This window comes from Ammospiza nelsoni, chromosome 3, assembly GCF_027579445.1.
Source record: "Ammospiza nelsoni isolate bAmmNel1 chromosome 3, bAmmNel1.pri, whole genome shotgun sequence".
NCBI lineage: Eukaryota > Metazoa > Chordata > Aves > Passeriformes > Passerellidae > Ammospiza > Ammospiza nelsoni.
The window spans coordinates 3,524,369-3,545,737 of NC_080635.1; the positions used below are offsets into that span (position 1 = coordinate 3,524,369).

Here is a 21,369-nt window from a genome sequence, read left to right on the forward strand (position 1 = left end):
TTGCAAAATTATCTAGAAAATTACAAAAAAAAAAAAAGTTACAAAACAGCAGAGGATCAGTGCTGCTGGATGAATATTAGTGGATAGCAGTCTCACTTCTAGCAGAGATACCTTGTACTCTTTTACATAAGCTATTTTTAATGTATAGCACTGGTAGACACTCTCTTCAGCAGACTTACTTAATAGGTTTAGGTCAGAGACTTTCAGCAGCTGGGGTTGAGAGATTTTGTAACTTAGGAAGTTTAATAGTTCACCAGGTATTTGTTTAAAATACCTTTTCCCTTTAGCAAGCTTTAGCATAAAACCAAAAATCTATTCTTAAAATGGTGGACTTTCTACATTCCACTTCTACAATGGAAGTTTCTCCATTATTGGGAAAAGGTAAAATGTCCATAAAATGATACTCCTAAATTCTGATATTCTTAAATGTTAAATGCACTGACTTTGTGCTGAATCTTTGGCTTTGCCAAGTGAAGGCAGTGCACCTAGAAAAACACACAGACCTAAATAGCCCTTTTAACTTGAAAGCTCAGAGTTTATATTATTAAGTATACAAAATAAATTTATAGTATTCAGAAACCAGTAAGGCAAATAGCCCATGTCAGAGGTTGAAGTGAGATTATTTTATTCCACTTCCAAGTTCTGTCTCCAGACCATGATGTCCACCAAAGCTGCTTTGTGAACCTGGACTCCTTTCAAATTGCCTGCTGATCTTTGGAAGTTCATCCTCTTTCCTTTCCAGCCCTTTTTGCCCTTCAAAGAGAGATCCAAGAGTTGCTGGAACTGGGTCTCCTCTACTTCACTTTCCTACTGCTGGATATTTGCCCCCCTAATTCCAGTTCAGACTGCTGCAATAAGACAAGGCCAACAAGAGCTCCCACTGCATGAAACTGCAATCACTGTCATAGCTTTGGGCGACTGAAAAGATGTAAAAAAGGCTGCTCCTGCAGGTGGAAACCACAAGGACTAAGGAGTGCTCCTGTGACATTGCTTTTCCCCTGCCATTTATTGCAAAGAAGAAACACCAAGATACCCTCATCCAAGGACTTCCCACTTACTGCTGCTTAAGGATGTGTTTGGAGAAAAGAAAATTATCCTAATGAAAGGCAGCTTCCAGCCCTGCACATCAAACTTCATTAAGTGACATTTAAACAGTTGCCTATCTTTCCTACAAACTGCCATTTATTTTCACTCTGTTACAGTTTGCTCTGTATTACAGCACAGTTAGCAGTTACTTCACTGTTTGGATCTGTCACTTGCAGTTCCTTGGTGAATTCACAACATATGTTGTATCAAAATCCCTTTGTTTTACCTTTAAGCCCAAATGAAACTATTTTAAACAAAATTTCCCAGTACAGATGCCAGGCTATTTTATTTTTTCAATTGTGGCCAAAGAATAGTACTTCAGCAGTTTTGTTTTCCAAACTCCATGCTTTGCATGTATCTCAGAAAGCAAACTTGTCCTATTGATCAGGTGATCAGTTTTGCTGGAAAAAGTTTCAGCCTTCAGCTAAGGCTTTCTTTTCTATCAAGAGCTCTCCTGTGAACTGAGTTTTCTTTCTGATAATTTTTCAAATTTTTCTATATGACATTTCTGTATTTTCCTCCTAACTCAATCATCCTATCTTTGTTGCAGGAATAAGAGCTGTAATATATTCTCTTGTTTGCCACAAAGCAAGCACAGATTCAACTAAGATGTGACAACCAGCAAGCTTTCTTATCTACAGAGAGGGTCATCTGTTGTGCTTAAGAATATGGTGCAAATGATTGTACCAGTATATTGCTAATGCTTAAATCTACATTTCTATGTAAAATTAATTTTCTCTTTTGTCTGTAGTTGCAACTTGGAACGCCTTCCTTATATGCACTATAAAATGTTAATAGCAAAATTTAGTGTGACTTTATGACTGTGGTGTCATTTTTCTCAGCTTGATCAGCTCTTTCAAATGGCATCATTATGATCAAAGTTGTTTACAGTAATAAAGCAAGAATAGTTCCAATAAAATAGTAGGTGCCTTTACAGTTAAAGAGTAGCTGGCATTTAAGAACACGGCAGCTCCTCATTCTGTGGGTGCAGAATCATACAAGTTCACAATATAATAGAGTTAATGCATGTAATTACAAGATTGCCCCCCTCAGGATTTGAGGGCATTGAAAGAGACAACAGGAAATACATTATGAATCTGAAAGGGGGAAAAGTAGCAAAATTACATATATATTGCCTGTGGAAGGAGAAACAACTGCATTGAAGCTTTGAAGACTCCAAAACTGTGGATTACTCTAATGCACCATTATTGTTCACCAGTAATTTATCACCAGCTACTGACTTCTGAGAATAAATTGGTGACACTTAAAGGTGCATTTATAAATATTTAACTAATGTTACAAGATTGATAGAAATTACTTCAAATCTAAGTTATTGTAGGTATGTTTCAATATGTGGAAACATATATGGGTGATGTTTCAAAAGATGTTTAAGAAATTATGGTTAACTACCAGCTGTAAACTTTAAAGCTCTGGGACATAGGAAATAATTTATAAAGCAAGGGTTTCTATAAAATCCTTAAAGAAACTTTGTAGCATTAAGAAAATAATCAGTAATGATGCTTTAAGCTGTTTCCACCTTACAGCTTGGATGTGGTGCAGTTCCATAACCTGCTGGGAAAACAGCTCAGCTGGGAGAAAAAGCTACAAGACACCTCACGGGGGGGTTGGAAGCTGCTCAGGACAGTAATAGTGATATTTGCTTGGTTAACAGTGATAAGTGGCAAAGCTGGGATCAAGGTTAAACAAGTGAAACCTCGCTTGGAATGTTCATATCCTTTGCAGAAATTTATTGGCAAAGGTTTTACCTGGGACAGTAACAAGTAAATCCCAGACTGATGGTTGCTCTCCTACAGTGAAATCTGGTAGCAGTACTGATTCCATTTGAAGGCTGTACTTCAAGATTGCAGTTCCCCGACAGAGAACTGAGGATGTGATTGATTTACATGACAGTGTTTTAACTGAGAACACCATAAAATAATTCAAAACCAGTTTGACATCTTGGAAGACAACCTTATATTAAGAAACGTCAAGATTGTAGAGCACAGAAAGAGAAGCCCATGATATATTTTTTCAATGAATACCAGAAGTGGTGGGGATGCCTACCTATAAAACTCCTGAACAATGTGTTGCAGCACATTGTATCCTTGGAAAGGCCAATCAAGTAGCACATTATATGGTACTTGTGAAATGTTGCAAGTCTTGGAATGAGGAACAGAAATTTGAAACAGGCATATAAATCTGAGTCAGGCTGTTAGGGTTGAAGAATTTTCTTTTATCTGGATTACCCTGCTGCTCTTATTTGATGTTGAAAGGTGTTTATAACTGTTAAACTGGGAATGAAAAATGTAAGCCAAGATAATGTGGTGTCACATTCACCCAGGAAGGCTCATTGAGGAAATCAAAGTTGTCTTTGACTCACGGGATAAGAGAGGGAGATCTGTGCCTGGACAGGAGCAGATTCCCATGTTTTAACAGGAAGAACAGCCTTGCTAAAATGATTGCCTTATGTTTTCTCATGGTAAACTACATCCTTATTACATAATTGATTTTTGAAAATGTACAGGGCTGCCTTGTCTTTTAATCTTACAGATGTTGAATGAATTTTCCCAGCCTTTTAAAGCACTTTTAATCACTTGAGACTCATGTCTACAGGGTATGTAACACTGTGGTTACACCACACACTGCCAGACAAACAGAATTACTTTGGCTTCATCCTTCCTATGCAAAGAGAGAACAAATTCAGTTCTGAACCTTTAGATGCTCATTATGAGACAGACTTACACAAATTATTGTCTGTACACATGGTTGGCAGTTCTACCAAAATCAAGAGAGTTGCAATGCAGGGAGGTAAATATTTGCATAAATCTTAGCAAGATTTGGATCATAATAGCAAACTCACATTTAAGTTTTGTTTTAAACAAAGCCCCCTGATTTCATAAAGAATTTTATCCACAGAAGGAAACATCCAGTATGGTGGACTTCTCAGGTAGTACCTGATGTAGTTACACAGAGCAGTGAGAAACACAGAGCTCCAAGATCTAGTTTTTCATTCCTTTTTCCCTGCTGTGCTCTCTCTCTTTTTTTTCTTCTTCCCCCTTCCCCTTCTTCTGGCTTGCACAAGGGTGGAACAAAGGAGCATAAACTGATCTATCCTTTTCAGACTGGGAGGTTTTGCAGTTTTATTACAGGACAAAATTCTTATGAACAGCTCAAACTGGAAATACTCTTTCATAGGGAGAAAAGTATTTAAAAGTTTGCCTGCCATGCCTGGTAAGGCCAGACCTGCACTATTTGAATAAGCCCCAATCTTGCAGTTGCCTGAGTTCATTGTCATCCAGAGCTACAGCCCAAGATGGAGCTGCTCCAGGCTTTGCAAACCTATTACAAGCATAGGTGAGTTACTATCATCAAATTGGAGTGTCCATTAAAACTTCAAAGGAGAAGCTTGATCTAAGTTTTCCTTCTCATAATGTGTAGTACTTGTTACAGTGACAGATTTATTAAGCTGCTCTCATTTTATATGTTGAATCTAGTGTAGGGTCATGGAACATATTAAGGTTTCGACCAACAGTAAAAAGATGAAATTTTCATATTTTGCTATTCATGACCTTGGGACTACCTAAAATGGCAGCCACCTTTAATTCATTTAATGCACTTGTGCCTAAGCACATCTGTACTTTCCCTCTATTCATGTTTCAAGAGACAAAAAAACCATGAAAAGATGAATGTGGAGTGGTTTTAGGAGGCATTTTAAAAGCCAGGCACTATGCTAGGCCAAAAAATGAGAGACCTTACCATGTAAAATAGTCTTACACGCAGCTAGTAATGCTATAAATTGAGGAGAAAAAAATTCATAATTCAGTAAATTAAGTTTGAGTGCTTTGTCCTACCCTGAACTAAGTCTGTCTCAGTGCTGCATATTAAAGACCTGTAATGTGTGCCTGAGAAGTCAATGTTAAAACAGTGAGGTTTTGCACATCCTTTAGTGCTGCATTGGTATCTGCTCTAACGTTACCAACGAGCTCAGCACAGCAAATCAGTTCATTTTCCCTGATGGCACTGACCAGAGCTGCAGAGCACAGGAGAGAAGTGCTTACATTGCTTACAGTGGTGTAATGTAGAAAAAACTAACCAACCAAGACAGAACCAACTGGATTTCTTCCTTTCTTTGGTTCTTCATGGTACCTAACACTCAATAACAAGGTTGTTTCTGCTTAAAGAAACTAAAACATTTACAAGGGTTGCAAACCCCATCTAGTTTATGGAATAACCAGTCTGTCTTGAGCTGCTCCATTCAGAGAAGTTCTTACTTATCGTCACAGAAGATCCTGCTCTCACCTCACGTGACATAGGGTAATTGTTTTTTAAACTAAGGAGTTATACTGGATTCACAATAATGTAACTGAGTAGAGTATGAGCATGAATTTGTGTCTTACTCAGTTTTTACATGTAGTTTTCAAAGTTTTGTTTTCACATGATTTACCAGACTGGGAGGGCCAGTGGTATAAATGTGGCAGGCAACAGGGAAATATTCATCCTCCTGATATTTGATAATAGCTGAGAACACTGTCCCAGTGAGGAGGTCAGTATTCCAAAGCTTCCTGCAAAATCCATGTGGAAAGACAGGCTCCTCTGGAGACTACCTGAATCTGGCTTCTGCTCTGAACTGCTCAATGAAGGGTCCTTTCACTCAGCTCATTTATAGGGACATTGCCTTCCCCCCAGTACACATCAGGTGCCTAAATTTGCATGGAGGGGAGTGACCTTCCTGGAAAATCTATTTTGTGGATGGATTTTTGTGCATAGACTTCATGAGGAGTGGAAAAAGCTTTTTATTTGGGGGGTTTAATTTGGACTGCTGTACAACTGTATTTAAATCTTTTTGCAAAGAACAACCTCTTGCCTACTGTCCTAAAGAATTTATTTGTTTTCATGAGTTTGTCTCAACCTTCAAGTTATTGTAACAGTTTTGTGTATTTAATATACAGTGTGTGTTAATATCACGGACAGTTTTATAACAGCATTATAACTTACACCATTCCCTCCAGCTTTTTATGGACATCTACGCTTCTGCATTAAACTACTGTAGCTTGTGGAATTTACAATAGAAATCAAGAATGAAGCCTGATGAAAAGCCTTTTAAATTGTGGTGTAGACATCCACTGCATCCACCTTGCAAAAGGACTAAAATGAAGAGAACTCTTATGTGATAATTTCTAGCAGGAGTACAGGATTACCATCCCTCTAGACAAACCATAAAGGAAAAATGTTTGTGGTACAGTAGGAAGGCTAACTTCATCTTTTTATTTGAAGTCAAGTTTAATTATTTATGTTTTCTGAGGAAAATAAAAGCAGAATGGTAACTATGCATTCTTAGTTCAATGGAGGGCTTATTTTAGATTTTGTAGCATTAAAATATAACCAGTATATCTTATCTAGGGAAATAAAAGCAGAAGAGACCAAATAGATATGCAGAAACACAGACAGACACCTTACTCCTGCAAAAAATGGAGCTAAACAGTGAGGAATTTTATAATCATAGCATGATCTAATTACTTATTGTACTTTGAAGATATATTAATTCTTAATTTGAGAACTGCTATATCAATTTTAGTGTAAGCTATATGCAAGTAATGAAAGTTCTTATTATAGTACCAAGCAAAAAGAAAAGACACTAAAAAAAGCTGGGATGTTCTTTTTACATTAGAAATGCTCTGAATTTCTACTGAAAAATATAATGGATGGCACAAATTATACTTCACATTATCAGTAAATACTACCATAACCTCACCATGAGGCAGCACAGGTTGTCATATCCAGTTACTATTTTGTTAGGAAATAAATGACTTCTGGTTATCATGGGCTGGTGTGACATGACAGTGTAAAATCATATCCCAGCCTATGGTGAGCAAGATGATAACATATGTCACCACTCCACTAAACCTGTGAAAATCCCTTGGAATTTCTATTTATTAAACCTCATGTTCACCACTCTGTATAGTGGCTTCTTCTGTATAGGGCTTCTTCCCTGGTTACAGTGCAGCACTGCTGACTCTTAATTGCTCCTGTGGATTCCATTTCAATAGCAATCAACCTTAAACAGAGCAGTGAAAACTCTCCTTAAAGAAATGCTCTGAACATTCTTCAGAAGGGCTGGTGTGCTGCTGAATTACCTCAAGGACGGCTCCTTAGCCACCTGTGTCACTGCTTGCAGGCTATGAATTCAGTTATATTTAGCTCACAATTAAAGCACAGCTGACCCATACTAAAAGTCCATTACCTGCATTTAGGCTCTATTTACCTAACAGTTCTTCTCCTCTCTATCACTCACTCTCAGTTTAGTCATCTCTGTCTTAACTACAGATGTTCTTAATCATGAATTCCTTAATCAGGAATTATCATCCTGAGGAAACACTTAGAGGAAAATTACGATTAAAGTCTCAATGTACTAGGTAACAGCGATTCCTGCAGAACAGTCTTTGCAAAGCAAAAAAAGCAAACTGAAAAATTTATCTCAAGAGTTTAAGATCTCTGAGTTAATATAAATGTCCAATCTCTTTTTTTACTTTTGCCAAACTAACAACCCACTGCAACAAGCTCTACATTGTTTGAGGAGTATGTCCTCTGCTTTAAATTTCCCTGAGTGTTCTTTTCATATGATAAGATCCTAACTATCCTTATCAAGATATTATTTCATGGCTTTTTATCATTTCTACCATGCTTCTGTGAAACTGGTGATGCCAGTTGTTCCAGTCTATCCTCTTTATCCTTTGCATTTTTGCCAGAGAGAACTGAGCTGCTTCTATTTCTGCAAACCTTCTGTTTGCAGCTGGTGACCAGGATTGCACATGGTATTTGAAATGCAGAGGACAACCAATTTAATGACACTAAAGATTTTTTCATATTATTCTTCCTTCCTGTACCAAAATAGAATAGCAAAATTTTCTACTATAGCTGCATGCCAAATGGAGGAGTTTATTGCACTCTTGACAATGCTCTCTAGGTCGTTTTCCTTTGATACAATTAATTTAGAACTTACTAAGGTGTAAAAATAGATTTTAAAAACCCCAACCTTGTAAATTACATTAATTTGTATATATCAACATGGAACTTAATCTGCCATCAGACTGATCATTCACCTAACTTGTTTATTTTCTTCTGAAGTTTCTTATTACCCTCTCCAGATTTGATTAACCTGAATAATTTTGTGTCACCTGCAAATTTTATCACCTCAATGCTCATCCCTTTTTCCAGTTCATTAAAAAAATATATTAAACTATACCACTCCTGCTGCAGAATATCACAGACTTGATGTCAAATTTTACTGTGGTGAAAACAGAGAATTCATTTATTCCTCTTTTTTATAGCTCCTACTTGGATTGATCCATGACAAAAATTAAATTAAATATTTTTGACTGATACAGGAAGTTTGTTGGACATGAAATTTCTGGTTTTGTTTCCAGCTCTCTGACTGTTTAATATCCTCAAATTTCCTGAAGGTTTGAAAGGTTAGACTTAAATGACAGTTTACATTTATCTGTATTTTTATGACATATTCAATGAGTTCTAATAGATAAATGGGTAAAAGGATGCCCTGATATAGATGGAAAGCCAGAAAGACAATTTTTATTTACCAGATGAGGTTAGTTTAGATGTAGAGCTCTTTGAGCTCAATATGAAGAATGGAAATATTTTTACACAAAGGAGTCCTTTTACAAGGAGTCTCTACCTCATTGCTGGATTATCTGCTGCATACAAAATACTGACAGAAAAATTCTTATGAAATTCTTATGAATCGAAAACCAGACAAACCAAACAACAGATGGGACTGGTTGAATCTTTGGTGAAGCTTTGAATTTCCAGACCACTGAACTAACTCCATTTGAAGATGGTCTTTCGAAACCTCTGCGATGCTTTGATACATTTATAAAATGTATACCGAGTGCCTCTTCTTTGTGCATAGATTTAGTTCAGTCATATATGTCCAGCAATAAATGCAAACTGTCAGAATTTCAAGACATCATCAACTGGATGCACTTCATGAAGAAGTGAGAGAGGTGATAAATCCACCATTGACTGATCTGACCTGTAACAACTCAGTTCTTTGTCTCAGTGTAGTTAAACCCCGAAGACATGATTTTGTGGGTGAGAATGTGGGAAATGCTTTAATGGGAACTAATGCCTCATTATTTTTTCCAGTAAATTCATAGAATGAAGTACTAATTAAATCATTAAACCCTTGTGCTCCTCTGTACAGCCTACCTTTTTTCATAATACAAATCATGACATTGTTTCAACAATGGGACTTGAAATATATTTTAAGAAATGTTTCTCCCATTGTTGCACATTAGACATGTTTTATGGCCTGTTAGTGTTTAGAGTTTGAAGAAGAGACTTCTCACTTCTTCCAAAGCAACAGAAGGGACATCTTGAAATTGAACAGGAAATGTTTATGACTTAGAGAAGCATGTGCTACCAGCACCAACTTTAAGAGGTGTCAGATATTTCTGGTGATGAAAATCTTTGTCTAAGGTGAAATGGGCTACATTCTGTTTCTTTTATTTCAAAGATGAGATGGATTTGAAAAAACCTACCTGGCTCCTTGATGCAAGGACTCGCCACATGAGATAATCTCCAGCACATTACTATTGGCACGCAGATCTTTCACCCTTTTTTCTCCATGCATTACAGAAAATATTAAATCAGTTTGGTGTCCATAAAAACTTTTGATCCTAGGAACAGCCTAGGGTACTATCATTATCTTCAGGAGAACCATTTGTAGATCTTCAGTAGGTAGCACTAATTTAATTTCTTTGCTAGAGAAAAAGTGGCTGATTTTCTAGATCAATATTTGATTGAATATGTTTGAAATGTCAGCAGATAAAGGCCCCTTTTTCTGGCCCAAAGAGTTTTTGAACCACAGAGGTATACTGTTCTAGCTCCCCTGGGATCTGACTGCAAGGAGGTCTCAAAGATCTGTTAGAAACCTTCCCGCTGTTCCTTGTGTTCTTCCAGCAAGACTTTCTAAAGGTTGAGATGAGAAGAAAGAAGATCAAGAACCAGAATGTCTTTATATCCATTTTTTAATCTTTCCTGGTGCTTCTCTTAACTAAAAATAATCGTTTATAACACCAGTTTACAAAAAAACTCCTGTAATAGGATCATGTGAAAGAAAGAAAAAATTATTGCGGGCCAGGCCTTCAGATTTGCTTTAAGAAGATGCTCCAACAACTTTTGCAAGCCATTGACATTTGAAGGGCTTTTTCTCTTTCATGACACTAATTAAAGCTGAATATCAATGTATCATCATCTTGAAAGTGATCTATTAAAGAGATTTGCTCAAGGCTGGCAAACCAGGGCAATGGACACATGTTTTAGAACTTCAGAAGAAAAGTTGCCCAGTTATGTTAAATAACTAGAGAAAAGCATGAAAGTGAAAAGATATTCTTAAACAATGATAAGAGATGCTGTTGGAAAAGTGGCGTGATGTGAGAGTCCATATATTCCGTAGAAATTCATGCCAAATACATGCACACACAGAATTCCCCCCCTCAGCCCCACACAGAACAGAGCTCGTGTTCGTGCTGTGCAAATGATGAGGATTCTTTAAATCTTCAGGGCCTAGAGATACATTTCTTAGAAAGAGACAATGAAATATTGTGGATGGAAACTTTTCATACACTGAGATAAGAGGTACATCCGAAGAGTAAGCCATATTGCCTATCTTGACTACATGTATAGCTTGATGCTACATGATTAACAGCATATGTGCTTCTGCATAATGAAATCCATTTATCCGAACATTAAAACATGATTTTTCCTGCATAATATATTACTTAGGGCTTTGATTTTATTTTTAAATAGGTATGTTTAACTTGCTAATAATGTACATGCACTTTGTTAATATAAAAATTAGGAAGAAAACTGTATTGAAGATAGTGAAAGCATGTGGTACCTGATCAGTCCTGATGATAGCAGTTTTTACTCATCTGCTGCAGAGTCTAATATCAGTTTTCTGCCAGCTTTATAAATATTATATCATTTGTAGGGATTCAAAGTCTCTGCTTTAAAAATGGCTTTTCAATTACTCACTATTTGAACAACATTGCATTCTACTTTATTTCACTGTGAAGTAAAACACATCCCTATAAGTCAAAACTGTGTAAGATACAGCCATAGTTGATTTGTTTGTCATTTCAGTGACCCTGGCAAAGGCTTTCAGTCTTTTAATTTCTTTTAGAAGCTGCAAAAATGCACCAACATATCTGTTAATCTCTTGGGAAATAAAGAAAAAAAAAATCACTACCACTCTTATATCTACCCCGTAATTTAGAAAGGTCCCCTAGTAACTGCAGTGCCTTGTATGTAAATAAATTGTTGGTTGCTCATTACTTCATAAAAAAAAAAAAAAAATTAGCAGCTTTGCCACCCACTATTTCTGCATCACACCTAAATGAATAGATTATATCAAAAACACCTCATCCAGTTGCTGTACCAGGTTCTGCTAACCGAAACCATAAGCCTCCGACAGCGAAGTCAGATACCCAATAGTCTCTGCACGGATCAAAGTAAGCCAAACAAAATCTATGTTTTGTACCTGCTCCCAATACGTCTGGGAAGCACTGTTAATGAAAAATGAGGTTGATGTACCTATTGCACACTTTTGGATTATTGTTCACTACCATCAATCTGAAACCTAATGAAACAGAGACCACCTACAGTGGAGGGATATTGTGTCCATCTGACAAACTGCATCCAATTTACGAACTGATGGGATGGCATAAGCTGCCACTGGTCATATGATTTTCAGCTTCTGATTGGTCATACATTAAGCATTAGTAATGGGGCAATGCCATTTCCACTATCATTCTCTGGCAAGAGTGAAAGTATTACATAGTGCACCATAATTCTGTGATAATGATAGCATGCAATGTGCTGGTTTCTCCCCACTGAGGACACAAAAATTGTAGGAGACTTGGCTTCTCCAGACTGTCTTTATGGAATTAACAAAGAAATATGCTTGCCATGACATATATTGAACCTTTTCAGTGCCTTTCTGGGTAACTTTATGGGCACATGTGTTATGTATGTCACAACCAAACTCTGCAGGAAGAGATAAAATAGTGCACACATCACACAATGGGTATAAGCAATGGGCAACCCAGGCTCCAACCTGCACAGCGCACAGAGGTTTTTTCAAAGAAAAATGCTGACTCTCTAAATGGAAGACGCTTTAGTTTCTGCACCTGTTCTGCTCAGTATCTTGTTAGGCTGCTTGTACTTCTACTATATCTCATACTAATAGGGAGAAGCAAAACAGGGAGAAATTATGATGGATATTAGTTGATCCTCTTGTTATTGCTAGATGTGATTATTGCTTTTTCCTGCTTGGGCTCCCTCAGTGTACTCCTAACAGAGTGCAGCTTATTAAAAAGCTCTGCTGTTTAAGTTTTACTGGCATAATAACCAGCTCTCTCTTTATGGTTGTTCTGAAGTCGATTCAGTAGCCACCTGTCAGTTTGTGAAACAAATGTTAGATTTTCCTAATGACTATTAAGATTTTCCATGGATTTTTCTCCCATCGTATCTCTCTGAACTTGTCCAGCGCTGTGTTTGTGCTTGTGATTTATGCTTAGCAGGTGTTTGTTTGCTATGGGTTTCTAAATGTTGGCTTCCTACTGTAAGGAAAGAATGGGAAGGTGGGAATGGGTTTATTATATTCTGTATATTGTTCTACAACGACAAAATGGATTTCCAGCTGACACCCTATGTGCTGCCACGAATTAAGCCACAAAACCCTATCTGTATCAGCAATATACCAAGTAATGCAAGGGAATTCACAGTTAAGACTGAAGCTCCATTATTAACTCACTATATTGTGCCTGGATATTGCTGTACATATTGTTTGGTACATACCAGGATCACTGCAATAGGTAAACAAAAGCAGGTAAACTTAAAATACAATTCAGTCTTCCCTGTAAGATTCTGTGCCTCATTGTTTTAACCAGACCTTTTGTCTTTTGCTCAATTTTGGAAACCTGAATTGTATCTTTTGCTGTTTCAGTTTTTCAGTTTTAAAATGTCTTTGAGGTTACATGACCCAGCACAAAATATCCTTAGTGATCCCTTGTGCAAATGCATTAAATATTTTTTAAATTTTTAAAATTACATTATTCACATAATTATTTAGATCTGCAATGCTAAAAACATCATTGCAATTAGCTAGATTAGTGCAACCCAATTTTAAAATGCCTATTTCTTATTTGATGCAGTGTACAAGCTCTTGCCAGAAATATTGCAGTTTTTTATTAATAGTTTTTGCCTCTAATTCTCATAGCCATTATTCACTTTAGAGAGGATAACTACTGCTGTGAAGTTGTGGACTGTTCAGTGTCATTGCCTGCATTAAGATTTTCAATCCTTTACATGTACAAATGCAAGAATCCCATAGAAATCTTACCTTTCCTTGTGCTGTATCTGTAGAAATGGTGGAATCCTGAAGAAATCTTACCTTTCCTTGACCTGCATCTGTACAAGTGGTGGAAGCCTGGAGAAAACTTACCTTTCCTTAGTCCACAAAACCTTCTGAGGCTGCTCCTGTCACCTGTGGGATCATTACCCAAAGCCTCCCCTCCTTTTTTCTCTCAGCAGAAAAAAATGAATAGCCTTCACTGGGCTTTGGATTATTCTACATTTTAACACATCTTTCCCAGTGGGTTCACACATGCACAGTTCCCCTTTGTCCCCAAAGACAGGTCCTACTCAGCATATGAGTCATCATTTACTTGTGTCCTTCAGGGACCCCATTGCATTTGGGTCACCTTTTCCCCCCAAGTTAGGTCTTGTTTTTTTCCAGTGTTGCTGTCTAAGCATGATTTGGAGTTTTCTTTTATTGTCACATTCTCATCTTGTCCCTCATGTTTATCCAAGTAGTCACTGGTGTGATCTGTAGTTGACTCTTAGGGTTGTATAAAATTTTGACCTTTTCCTGGTGACTTATGATGGATGGCATTGCTGTGCCATAAAGGCAAAGAAAGTTATTGCTCAGCTTTTTGGAAAGAAATTGAACCAACCCAACAAAAATACTGAAAAAACCTGCAAGTACTTTAATACTGTGGGCTGGTTTTCATTCACCTTAAAATCACAAATCTAAAGGTTTAAATCAGCATTTCACTTGAAATTAGAGACTTCTATAAAGAATGGAATCTTAAAAACAAACCAACACATTTCTTGGTGTTTGCAGGATTCTACCCAAAAAAACATAAAAAACCTTTTATCTGTCCTTTGCATGAATTTAGTTATTGGTCTTTATTCTTCAGCTATTCAATGTGTTTGGAATTTACAATGTACACAATTTTATTTATCATATAACTTTCCTTCGGATCTTTGAGATATACACTAGAGCCAAGACTGGCTGTCATTTACCAACAAAAGGTTGTTATTTTTGTTGTTAAATGTCTGTGTGCTGTTTTGACAATAACTCTTCTGCTTCCTTGTCTCCTCTGCTTAAACTTCATAGCATTTACAAGATAATTTAGAAGATCTTCTGAAGACTGCTGCCTATCAATATTTGTTAGCTCCATTTTGTAACTCTCATTTGAGAAAGGTGTAATTTGATTTATTTCTTTATTTGGATATTTACTACTCTATAATAAGAGTACCCAGTCAATGCTCTGGGCTCTACTGATAACCTTTTAAGCATGCACATATATAAATACAATTTCCAGTTGTCACAAGGTCCATCAGAGCCCAACAACAAAATGGATATAACAAAAATAATTTGTCCCTACAGAGTGACTGATAGTTCCAGTGACCTCACTGGAACAGGAGCTGTACATCATTACCATAGAACCATCATGACATCACCAATCTCTTCCACCTGTATTCTTATATGATAGGGACACAAAATGGGCTGAAGGTCATAAAACATGATTTTATAATGTGAGGGAAGGCACCTTGTAACAGTTATAAGAAAGATGCTTTAAATATCTGTAGGACAGCCTAAGAGAAAAAAAATCTGGATGTGAGAAATCCTGATTACATCACTTTAATCATTAGTCTTTATCTGGTGCATCAGTTTTTATGGATTTTTCCATAATTTTATTGGTTTTAAAAGGACACAGCCAAAGTTATAATAAGCCTAGTTTGTATTTAAAGAATACTGACACAAACTACCTGCCAGACAGAATCACACACACGTGTGGGGTTGTAAAATCTGAGTTCTGATATTGTACCAGTGCAATCCTTTTTATCTCACAAAGTCTGCAACAATGCTCTGTAGCTCTTGAGACGGGGACTTTTTTATATAGTGTTTGAATCACCTTCCTTTTAAATGCTGCTAACTGTGAAATTAGTGTTGTCCCTCAAAGTGCATGGAAATAATTGTCAGTAATTGAACACAGTTTGGGGGCTAATTATATAGAAATTGATATTAAAAGAATACTACAGGATTGGTTGAGTTTTGCAGTTCATATTTAGTTTTCAAATTGCTAGAGTTGAAAGGCTGTGGTAAGAAACAATAAAAATCCATTCAAAGCTGCTAAAGCAAATTAAGTTTTACTAGTCCTTTGAAAGACAAATGATCCAAGTGAGGTAGTGCAGGGAGGATGGTAAAAATGTTCTTGAAATTTTCCATAGAATTAAAATATCAGGTGTTTAAGGATGATGTATGTTGAGCACAGGTAATTTCTGCAATTAGCTTCTGTTTAAGTGGTTGGGGTTTCTGGTTTGGGTTGTCTCAAAAATGGAAGAAATGCCTTCTTGAGGTGTATCAGCTCTAGAATTTTGCTGAGGGTCCATGCGAGTCAGAATATGCTGAGATGTGAGAGGAGCATAGGCTGTCATGGCCTTGATCCCTGCTTTTGAACGGGAGCAGGAAATTGGTTTTGGGGAGAACTTTTTCTAATTGAAAATCCACTTGTCCTAATCATAAAGTGTCATAAGTAAATGGGATCTTGACAAAAGTAGAGAATATGAACTTACCTTTGTTCCTCGTGCTGGAAGGAATCTGGCAACCCTGAGAGCAGTTGAAGCACTCCCAAATTTACCTGGGAGGAGAACTGTAAAACAATAAGAGAAAAGAAAGAGAAATCATGTACACTGTTGCATGTCATAAACCTAGAGGATTCAAATCTATTGTATATTTCCCTGCAGCCAGAAATTGCTGGAAATTGCTGGGCAGTTAGGAAAAAAAGTCAAATAAACATTTATCTCCCCCCACAAATTTATTGGAGCAGTAATATTTCCTTTTTAAACTAGTAGCATAGAAAGATCACTGAGGGATATTTTAAACATACATGTGACAATGCAGAATGTTTAAGATGTGAATATCCTACTCAAGGAACATTCAGAAGACAGGCCTAAAACAATTTCATTCAGGGTTTGTTTTTTAATTGAGCCTTATAAGTATTGTAAGGAAGACAATACTCTTTGCTTATTTGTCTATTTTTCCATAAAAATGTCATTCCTTCTTTATAAAAATCTAGAGAAAGTCTGTAAGAATAATTGCCAATGTTTTTCTCTTAAAATAACTAGGAAAACACTATTACAACAAAAATTTAAATAAATACAGTCTAGATAAATATAAAACAAATATTCTCATAAAATATTTTTTAAAAATCTGCTACGTTTTGGGTTCCATGTAATTGTTTGGAGGGTGCATATCTTCCTATAAATTTTACAAGATTATTGTATCAAGTAATTTGGATATTACAAAAGCAGTGAATTGATAACACTGATAACAAAAAAGAATTTCTAAACTGAAATAGCAAACTTTGGAAAAATAACTGAAATGCATGTCAGGAAAAAGAAATCAGTTTCCCTCAAATAAGACAAAATTCAAGACTAAACATTTAAAAAATATTCCAGAATCAAAACCTATGGAGAAAGACTGCGTAACACTTGCAATCTCTAAAGGATCATAAGTAAGGAATTCAGAAATAGTTTATGGTATTAGAAGAAGCAATAGTTTTGCAAATTGTTTGAAATGCCACAGTGGTAAATATATGCAGAGAAACTAACAGCCACCCAATGCTCAGATACTAAACATGATTCATTAGTGAGCAATTAAAATGTTATGGGGATGAAGCCAAAGTGTTCTTTCTTGGAGGAGATGCCACTGGCTAAAGTTACGAGCAGTGGAAAGGGAAGCACACTTAGATATCACAGCCCACTGCAAATGCATATGATTAAACAAATTTATCTACCAAAATGGATGTACAAACCACAGCCAATGAGTCTGATGGAGGCTTTAATGCATAGGGGTGCATTACATCTATATCACATTGCTATAGGACCCAGTGAGCTTCCTGAAGCAGCTCTGCCACATAAAACCCAATTAACTCTCAGAGTTTAATACAAACTGAACTTCTCCAGATGGCTCAATCATTTGGAGTTAATTCAGACACTTCTGCCTGGGTTAATAGTATGGTCACTGTGCTGGAACAACAAACAAACTTACAAGAGCTTTAGAGATGAGAAAGACAGGAATAAAGCAAACAACCTACAGTGGTTCCCTGGAACAGGAGGTGAAGGGATCACATTTAGACTCCCAAACACAAGAGAGCTTTCAGTTTGGGCTATCAGCCAAGGAGCCTGGCAAGTCTATAAGGAATTTATTCCTTCAGCTCTTTTCAGAAGAGGTTTACAAGAATTAACATTTTTCACAATTCCATCCTCATCTGATCTTTAGGAGTATCTTGTTGTAGACATTGAAGGGTATGGACAGCATGGAATCAAGTAATTACTACTCACCTGCTGAGCAGTGGGGAAGTTCAGCTCCCAAATCAGAATGTGGAATTTCTGTAGGGGAAAGATTAGAGTCAACAGAAATGCACTTTTTGCTCAGAGAAGTTTGGTTATACCGAAGGAAATAGTGACAGAAAGCTAGACTTGACCCTGTACAAATGGATCCCAGTGTGTGCATGGAATACTTGAACATATTCATCCATGACTTCTTATGGTTCAGCACTTCCTTCATGCAATACATAATGGCAGCAGGTTGAACAGCAGAAGGAAAATCTTTGGAATACAGGAGACACAATTCTGCAGGTACTAGAATGTCTTAAGAATAAGCATCATTTGCAATCTCAACTGTGTTATGGAGTATTTGAATGTTTACTGACATGTGCTTGTAACCCTAAAAAATGGTACAGAATAGTCAAACTTATTTAAGAAAGTCTCTTGTATAATGCCTAAGAAATCAGGATTACTTTAAAAAAAAAGCATCTCATATACAAAAGATGTTTTGATAAATTCTGCTGTCCTTGCTGAAAACTTATTTCATATTAACACCTCTGTTTTGAAAAATTGGGGAATTATTGTGCTTTTTCTCTCTATCACTACCACTGCCATTTTTGAACACATTAATTGAGATTTGAATGTTACATTCCTGGCAGGAATTTTTGCTGCTGGGAATGTTGCCTTCGCTTTAGCTGCTTTAGAAACATGAATCCAAGGTCAATATGAAAACAATTTTCCTTAAAAATAATCCTTCCTTACAAGCAGCTCACACATATTTTTGAGTAGTACAACATAAGTCTAACATTGCACAATTTCACCAGAAAAATCTTTCAAGCTTTCAATAGCTTCAAGGCCATGTAGTTTGAAAAAGAAAACTTCAAAGACTACCCCTAAATCCTAGTCCTTCTACATGACTGCACTCTTAGCAAAGTTCCTCCCTATATTCTTTGTGATCTTTCATGATTTAATTAGGAAAATCTTTGTAAATTTTTTTTTTTAATGTAGCAGTATAACATCTGCATTTTCAGCAGTATGCTGTTTAATCACATTGGGTTATAAAGTGAAATTCTTACTACTCAGTGTAATATCTTGGAGAACCATGTGTTTGGTCTTTTAGTGTCCCTGACTCATCATCTTATATTCTTTCATCAACATTTTAATAGCCACTCTTAAAAATGTAATTTGATGGATAATTCTCTGAACCTGTTTCAGTTTTGTTGTTTCTTTAAAAAGTTATGTCCCTGCACATGTTTTCTTTCTGTGATTACTGCACCTGAAACTAATTTCAAGCACTCAAAGACAGACTTAAGCCCAGGGCCAGCATAAGCTCATAAGTTGATAGAGCTATGCCAGGTTTTGCTATTGATTCTGGTTCTCAGGTAGGACAATTTTGTCAGAATTGAATCTTTCACTTTTAGCCCCAACATGTGTGCTTATAGTATATATTTTATAATTATATATCTAGTATGTGGTATGTAGTGTAATTTGGGTGTGAGCAACTGAATCCTTGTTTAACCCTGTGTTTAGTCCCTCTCTGATGTGTCCACAACTCTTGCAGTCAGCAGTTTCTGTCTCTGTTCCCTCTTAGTCTAAGCCTGTAAGTCTAAAAAGGGGAATATTTATTCCTTTATTTTCAATTCACAAGTAGCTGTCACAGAAACCAGGATACTAGAGTGATTGGGAAAGCTCAGAAGAGTATCACTGCCATATTCTTCCTTTGGCAGAGTTTGTCTTGTCTTTAAAGCTTTTTGCTTTTTTTTCCCCCCCCCCACTGAGGAAATAAGGAAATTTAAACTACTCCACTGCATAAAGTTTAAAAAAAAAACAACCGAACAAAAATGCCCTAAAATCAAAACCCTGAACTGAATAAAAATCTTTACGTTGTCTGTGATTGTTAAGGAAATTCCAGAAAGTTAAATAACTTGAAAAAACAGATAAAAGAAGGTATAAGTGCTAAATATCACCTAAAACTTGAAGGCATACTTTGAGTTCTGATTTGGAAAATGACTGTGCAGTAGTGTGCATTATGGAAGCCATATGTGCCTGCTCGGGTTTTTTAACCACATGCTGCAGAGTGGCCAAGAAATGAGTGTATTTTTTTCCTCTGTGTTTAAAGAAACCCAACCCAAAATGTATACAGGTTTCTACCAGTTATTTAATGATGCATCAGAAAACTACTATGTTTCTATAAGGGAATGAAAAAAAATTCTGTCCTTATTTTCAGGTGGTGCTGCTGAAATCCTCATGTCTTGCCATGCCCACCTTGTGCCTTCTTAAGCAAAATCTTTAAAGCACTTTGGTCCTTAAAGCAGTGTTGGACTGGATGTATGCCTTTGACCCACAAGTGATAATTATGAAGCCTTGTTCCAAAGGTGGAAGGACTCTGTATTGCAACTTATATTACTAGTTAATTCTTTAAAAAGTAATGATCAGAGCCATTGTCTGAACTCAATTTCATTACACATGAGCAAATCTGGAATAAAGTTACTGCAGTCAGGTTAAAGTCAATGAACTAGATCAGATTTATATTGGCTCGACCGAGATCATAAATTGGTCCTGTAATTGGACCTTTGGTTTTAAATAAAACATTTGCAATTGGCTGTTCTGCCCAGGGAACAGACAACTGTGTCTTGACAGAGTTCTGAACCTATTAGAATTAGTTGGGAGAGAGTGACTAGATGATGAACATCAACTTCCATAAAAGAGAGAGAAATAAAACTGCAAATAGAAAAGTGCTGAATTTGAAGTAGATTATCCTTAAACTTCCATCTACATTAGCAGAGCAGGAGGAAATGTGAATTTAAAGTAAAATATGTTGTGATGAGAGTGTGATATCCATGGCACTTTTAAATTTTTTTTTAAAGCTGTAACTGAATTTAAAAGACTGACTGGACATTTACAGCTGGAGTACATTAGATGCATTTCAGCATTTTCCACTTGAGTTTAATCCAAAAGGAATTTGGTTCATGTGGTTCAATACCACATCATGATGTGAATCAAAGCACAGAACATGAGGACAATCAGAGATTCACTTCAAAAGCACAATGCTGATCTGAACTAAAATGACTTGAAAATAAGAACTCCCAGGTACAGAGAGCTGTTTGTAGGCTTTGCTGAAGATTGTTTATACTCTAAGTGGACACTCACAAAAAATCCATGAGTGAATCCTCACTGTTCTTTAGAAGAAAACATGTCAAGAATGTCTGTGAATCAATTGCTTGAAACAAAAAGATAATTTTATCTTGTCAAGATCAAACTATCCTTTCTGGGTTTCACCCACCTAATAGAAGAATGGTACATAAAACACCTTCTAGGACTGAATTTCTCCTAAATGGAATTATTCAGAAAGTAACAAGGACATACTGAGATAATATTAACTCTCCTGCTGACCTTTAAGAGAGCACATAAATTGCAGGGTAGCTACTTTTAGCCCAAACCAGCTAACCTGGCAAGGTTAAGGGCTGCAATGCAGCTTTTGCTCCCTTTTACAGAACACCTTCCATGGTCAGTGCAGATGAAATCCCCAGTGTTGATGGCTCCATTACAGCCTTTCCTCAACTAGGTAGGTGTCTTACAGGTCAA

General features: G+C 36.5%; 1 long non-coding RNA gene across 1 annotated transcript; it reads left to right on the forward strand.

The window, feature by feature from the left end:
• Positions 1 to 19,130: 19,130 nt before the first annotated feature.
• LOC132071361 (uncharacterized) lies at positions 19,131 to 20,549 on the forward strand. Its single transcript, XR_009418097.1, has 2 exons — positions 19,131 to 19,166; positions 20,012 to 20,549. It is a non-coding gene; the product is annotated as an uncharacterized LOC132071361 (long non-coding RNA).
• Positions 20,550 to 21,369: the final 820 nt, after the last annotated feature.